A 6,035-nucleotide genomic window follows, 5' to 3' on the forward strand; every position below is an offset into this window, starting at 1 on the left:
CATAATTTTTTTTTTATTTTCTATATAACCGTTACAACGCCTGTTATTTTTAAAAAAACATCCGAAAAACGCATTTTTTTACTACCATTTTTTGCCCAAAACGTGCTCATACCTGTCAAAACGCATTATAACGGTGACGCTTAGTGTCCGTGACCTGAACCGTGACCCTTTTTCAAACCTTGATATAAAGTCCACCAAACCAAACGTTCATTATAAGTTCGCTTTGTATCAGGCGATCATTATAAGTGCGCTTGACATGAAAAATATGACCCCACTTTCCCAAACGAGCTTAATACATCCGCTTGACCTTTGTAAGTTTATTTGAGTGACGTCTCACACTAGCGTTCACTAGAGCCACGCCCCACACCGTGCGTCCATAATACGTACGCCCCACACCGCGCGAGCACTACAACCACGCCTAAGTTCGAGGCGTTTATTATACTTGCGCTCAATATCAGACGTTCAATATACATCCGCCAGACTAAATTTTTTTTGACATTTGGTTTGGAATTTGATCTTTAGTCCCGCTCATAACTGTGGATGTCAAAAAAAAATTTTGACATTTGGTCTGGAATTTGATCTTTAAAACAGGGCAATTAAATGACAAATAATCTGTTCGTTTTCTTTTCACGAAGGCAAAGAACGGATACCAGAACTAAGTAGGATAAGAAACCTCATTCCCAATGAAATGAGAATGCGAGAAGGAGAATCAATTATCAAACCAAGCATTAGATGAATTGTTGAAAATAGTGTTTGCTGCTGAGGAATGAGCCACATTATTGGCCCCTTTTTTAATGCAACGAAACTCCACTGAACCAATTTTTTCGATTTCCTCTGACATATAATAAAATAATATGATTAGTATGTACTGCAATTTAATATGGGCATTGAACAATAAATAGTATAAAATGATAAAACATAAAAATACAAAGCTATAGGATAACTTTTTTTTAATCCGAAACGTAATTGTTCTACACTGCGTCCGGAACAACGCCCCACGCAAATGCCTAACATGACGTGGCTGGCTTAGCTATACTAAATTCACGTGAATCTTCTGTTTTAGGTTTTCTTTGACTAACTTTAAGTTTCAACTTTCTTCTTCATCATCTTTATAACAAAATTCTTTGAAAAAAATAAAAATAGAAAACTAATTTTCGATGAAATCAGTAAGATAGATTTAAATAGTTTAAATCAGTGAATTGATTCTATTTTCTAAGTAATCTTCCAGGAAGATACGAGGACAAAAAATCCATTTACACTTTAAATCAAAAACTTGTTATATGCTACCAAAATCAAATCATTAGCAATCAAAAAACCCTATATTTTCATCATAACCAATTGCTTAAATTGAGAGTTAAATTTGATTTGATTGACTTTAAAACTGATTTGGGGATTGACTATTGAGAAGTAATAATAAACCCTTGGTCATTATAAGGAAAAACTAGTTGTGACCGAGATAGACCTTTTTCAATGTAATCAATTAATCTAAGAAACTTCTGATACTTCAAATTAATTAATTTAAAAAGATACTTTTGGATTTAAAACCCTGAGAAATGCCACTATTGTGCAGGTCGCAGTTATGTGTAGTTTGTTTTTGTTGAAGAAAAAATAATTTTGACTATTTAACCCGTTCATGTTATATCGTTCTTAGTTTTTAGGAATAGTTGAATTGGAAAAAACGGTTGAATCCTGTTATAATTACCTAACGGTGACTGAACAGTCCTCACCTAAACCTAAAGATGAATTCTCAAATCTCAGTCCTCACCTAAACCTAAAGATGAATTCTCAAATCTCAAGCAGGTGAAAATAGGATTACTCTCCTTGCGAAAAAATTTTCCTGTCTTTTTAGGTATAGATAGGGATAAACTATATTGAATTTATCTCATTATTCTATCGCTTTTACTTTTCTTTGCGGTGAGAAATAAGTCGGTTATTTGTCATTGTGTCATAAACCACCAGATCAAAACCCTAATCGATATCCTTGTATGTGACTGAGTCAGCCTTCTGAACGGTGATATGTATATGACCGACATTCGTCAAGAGATAAAAATATGCGCTGGCTTGTGAGCATGGTTAGGATAAGTCATGTGAAAGGTAAGGAATGCTTCAGAAATCGCGTCACATAAGTTATTTAGAGGAAGAAATCTTGTTGATGGGTCCTCTGATGAGCATACAGAACCTGGGGATGTTTATCACGATTTTAGAAAAAATTATGAGAATAAAAATCAATTACTAATCGTGAGCGTATTTTGAGAAACTGATAAATAGGAGGGTTGTGACTGAGTCTTGTGTTTGTAAAGGACTCTTCAGATGAGCTGGTTGAGCTTAGATTATCATGACACCTAGCTACTGAGGCTTTTAGTTCATGAGATTAGGCTTGTTCAAAGTCAACAAGGACGTGTTCAAGACCGAAAGTGAGGCTTGCATGCTTAACAATGTCTAAACAACACAACGGATCACTTGTTTTTCACCACCATGTGCTGAGAGTCAATTATAATCACGTCGAAATTATGTGTCATAATGACCAGTCGATATCTCGTAGGGATGTGCTGGAAATCATTAAGTAATCACTCAAGAGCTCTGCAAATCGGCGATTGAGTCGTTGATCAACTCAGTTCATTAAATTCCTTTTTTTCGTTTTCTGTAATCAGATTTCATCAATTCAGGTGATTTCAATGATTGGTGATAATATATTTCATCGATTATGATCACCAGATGGTAACAAAATCGTCGTCAGTTTCTTTAAATTCTTTGGAAAATGGATCCAGCGTAAGTCAAACTATTAAAAGTAATTTGCATAAGAATCATAAATTAGATGAGTTTCTATCTCTTTTCATTCCTGACGGATGAATGGAAACTTAGTTTAATTGGAAGATTGAATTTGGTAAAGTTAAAGATGGAGGTGGTTGAAACTTCATTGAGAAAGCAATGGATACTTACAGGTCTGTAATACTGGGCATCCTTTAGAAATCATCATAATTGCTTCATTAGTTGCATTTCGACACATTCGCAGACTAAGAACTCGAAGATTCGCAGCTGATCCTTGTCCGATTCTGGCCAATCCATCCCCATGAATACACCAAGATAAATCTGATAGGTTCAGATATTCAAGTCCACCTCCACTAACAAGTCCTGATATCCCATCTGGTTCAAGTTTGCAGGAATCCGCTTCAACATGAATTAAGGTTTCAGAACACCCATTAAAACCACTACCAGTTATCGATCTGCAGTGTGACATTATGATGGAACCAAGTTGACGATATTCTTGTGAAAGGGACCTAATTCCGCAATCAGAAATATTCATACAATATGAGAGATTTACTGCTTGCAAGGATAGACAAGATTTAGCTATGGCTGTTAAACCAATATCAGTGATATTACAGCGATAAAAGCTAACTGACTTTAAATTGGAACATCCTGAGGCTATTAAAGAGAATCCAGTATCTGAAATCTCAAAACAACAATCCAAAGTTCGATCCGAAGAACTGCAGCTGCGATAAACCCGAATCAGGTAATTCCGTACAACCCGACAGAGATAATGAAGTAAGCTGTTGGAAACGAGTGAGCAACTTATAGACATGAAATGCGCTGATATTAACATTAAAGCTACCTTGTGACAATGTAGAGCTATTATTTTGAGTGAATAAAGAAGGATACAACTGCACTGATCGACGACTTGTGTTTTGTATACGAAGGCATCTATGGCAAGTTAAACCGAAAGAATCACGATCAATTCGACTATCTAATCGCTGAAAAATATCAAGCAGGCAATCATCCAAGAGGTTCATGACATGTGTTTCAATGTTTCTACACATTTCTGCCATTGAATTCAAGAGAACCCTACATTTCAATAAACCAACTTAGTCAATAGCAACTCAATTACAACACCAATTGAGATGCAATAATATGAGGGGTAATCACAAAAACTAAACCATTAATCAAACATTATCCAAAAATCATCAATAAATCATCAGCATACACAAACACATGGACAAGTTTATTATGATAAATCTATCAAAGGGTCTCATGTAAATTGATTAGAACCCCTAACCTAACTGAAAAAGGACTCCATTTTTCCTCTTCTTTATATGCTGTGTTCCGAATTTAATAATCAAAATTTAAGCAGAAAAATGAAAACCCCTTTGATCCAAGATTTGACAAAGAAGCAGTAGAGAGATGATTACCTTTCTTTGGGAGGCGGAGGAGAAGAACACAAATTCTCCACTCACTCACTCACTCACCTAAAGGATGCCTTAGCTTTCAGAAGTGAGAGAGTCAAATGATAGATGTGAATCTCTTGGGAAATAACGAGTCAAATGAAGAATCGCACTTTGATAATTTTGACTCAACTGAGTCTACCTCCGACTCAGATCTTAAGGATTGGATCTCGAGAAGCGGAAGTCAATTCCATCAAAGTCCATCCACGAAAAGTTGACTGTTAAAAGAAATGTCCTCCAACCTATATGATTTTTTCACTTATAAAAGTCAAAAAAATTACTTCCTAAGGTGCATTTCCACACCATATTATGCTTTTCGAGAAGAACAGATAGTTCTGCTCATGATTTTATTTTATAAGAATATTCAAATAAAAAGCATCAATCTTCTAACCAGAAGTATCGGGAGAATACAGTCCAAACTCGGCGTTGAAACTACAACCGCGGGCGTCTGATACATTAATGCGCCGTTCATTCCTCACACGCTGGCATTTGTAGCAAAACGTCAACGGGTAGTTTCTTGAAAATTTAAATTTCACTTTTTCCCTCTATAAATTACCATCATCTTCAAACAATTCACTCACACCAAAATTCACTTCTCTTGAATTTTCTCTTCTAAATCTATTTCAATTTTTTAGTTTATTGTTGGTTAAATGGCTCAAAAGACGATCACATTTTTTTGCAATGCAAAACTTGAAGATGTTGTTTTTAAGATATGTGGGAGTTTCAAAAAGATTGAAAATTGTAAAAGAGAAGCGCAAGTTTTTGAAATTGCTCCAAGAAAATGTTCCGCTAAAAAACAAAGAAGAGCTCCAGTTTTGAAAGTTAACAACAAAAAATTTAAAAACAAAGGCAAAACTGTCAAAGAGCGCGTTGAATGGAAGATACGTCAAATGAAGATAAACAATAGGCCAAAGCTTGTATGTTTAGTACTTTTTATTATTGTCTAGTTTATATCTTGTAAAAGAATTGGCAATAATATCAAAGATGGAAATATTTAAATTTTAAAATAGATTTCCACTTCAGATTAAGCGATATTTATTACAATTTAATAAACCACAACAATAACATCAAACTACATTTTAATAAACCACAACAATAACATCAAACTACATCAAATCCAGCAACATTATATCTGTAAAGTTCATAGCATTCAAAATGCTTAAACTCTCTTCCGGTTTCTTCAGTAAATTTGGTCTAAGCGACAGTTTTCTGTAAAACAGAGAAACAACAAGTTTGTCTGGCGGATGTCTTTGTCTAAGATGAGACTGGGATGGTCGGATATAACGTTTGTCTCTCAAAATTTTATCTGACCGTGCCGTAACGGCATTGCCTTAATCTGACTGTTGAACTTCTTTCTTCCAACATTTTAATTGTTCAATTCCCAGAGTTTTACATCTTCCTTTAATCTAAAACAATGTTCATAAATACATAATAAAATTATTCTTATATATATATATACTAGGTATCATCCCGATCTACGGTCGGGGCTCAACTTTTTTAGGGTTCTTTTCATTGTTTATCTTCCCATGCAATTTTAGTCTGTGATCACAGTGGTCATAGCAGGACGATCTCAATACCCGACCATTAGGAACAGTTCCAATGATTAGTCAGATTTTTGCTGGCAGTCAACTATACGCTAAGGACCAACCTAGCTAGATAGATTGTCAAAACAACTAATATCAACGGCTATTATATCCCGGAAAAGACACGTGTATTTATCAACACTCATGCACTTGGTCGTAATTCACGTATTTGGGACAACGTCGATGAATTCCTACCAGAGACACATTTGTTGGAAGATGGAAGCTCGGTGGAAAT

The 6,035-nt window shown here is 35.0% G+C and overlaps 1 pseudogene; it reads right to left on the reverse strand.

Moving 5' to 3' along the window:
- Window positions 1-2,903: 2,903 nt before the first annotated feature.
- LOC113278609 lies at window positions 2,904-4,263 on the reverse strand (annotated as a pseudogene).
- Between the last annotated feature and the right edge of the window lie 1,772 nt (window positions 4,264-6,035).

Source organism: Papaver somniferum, chromosome 5, assembly GCF_003573695.1.
Source record: "Papaver somniferum cultivar HN1 chromosome 5, ASM357369v1, whole genome shotgun sequence".
In the NCBI taxonomy this organism is placed as follows: Eukaryota; Viridiplantae; Streptophyta; class Magnoliopsida; order Ranunculales; family Papaveraceae; genus Papaver; species Papaver somniferum.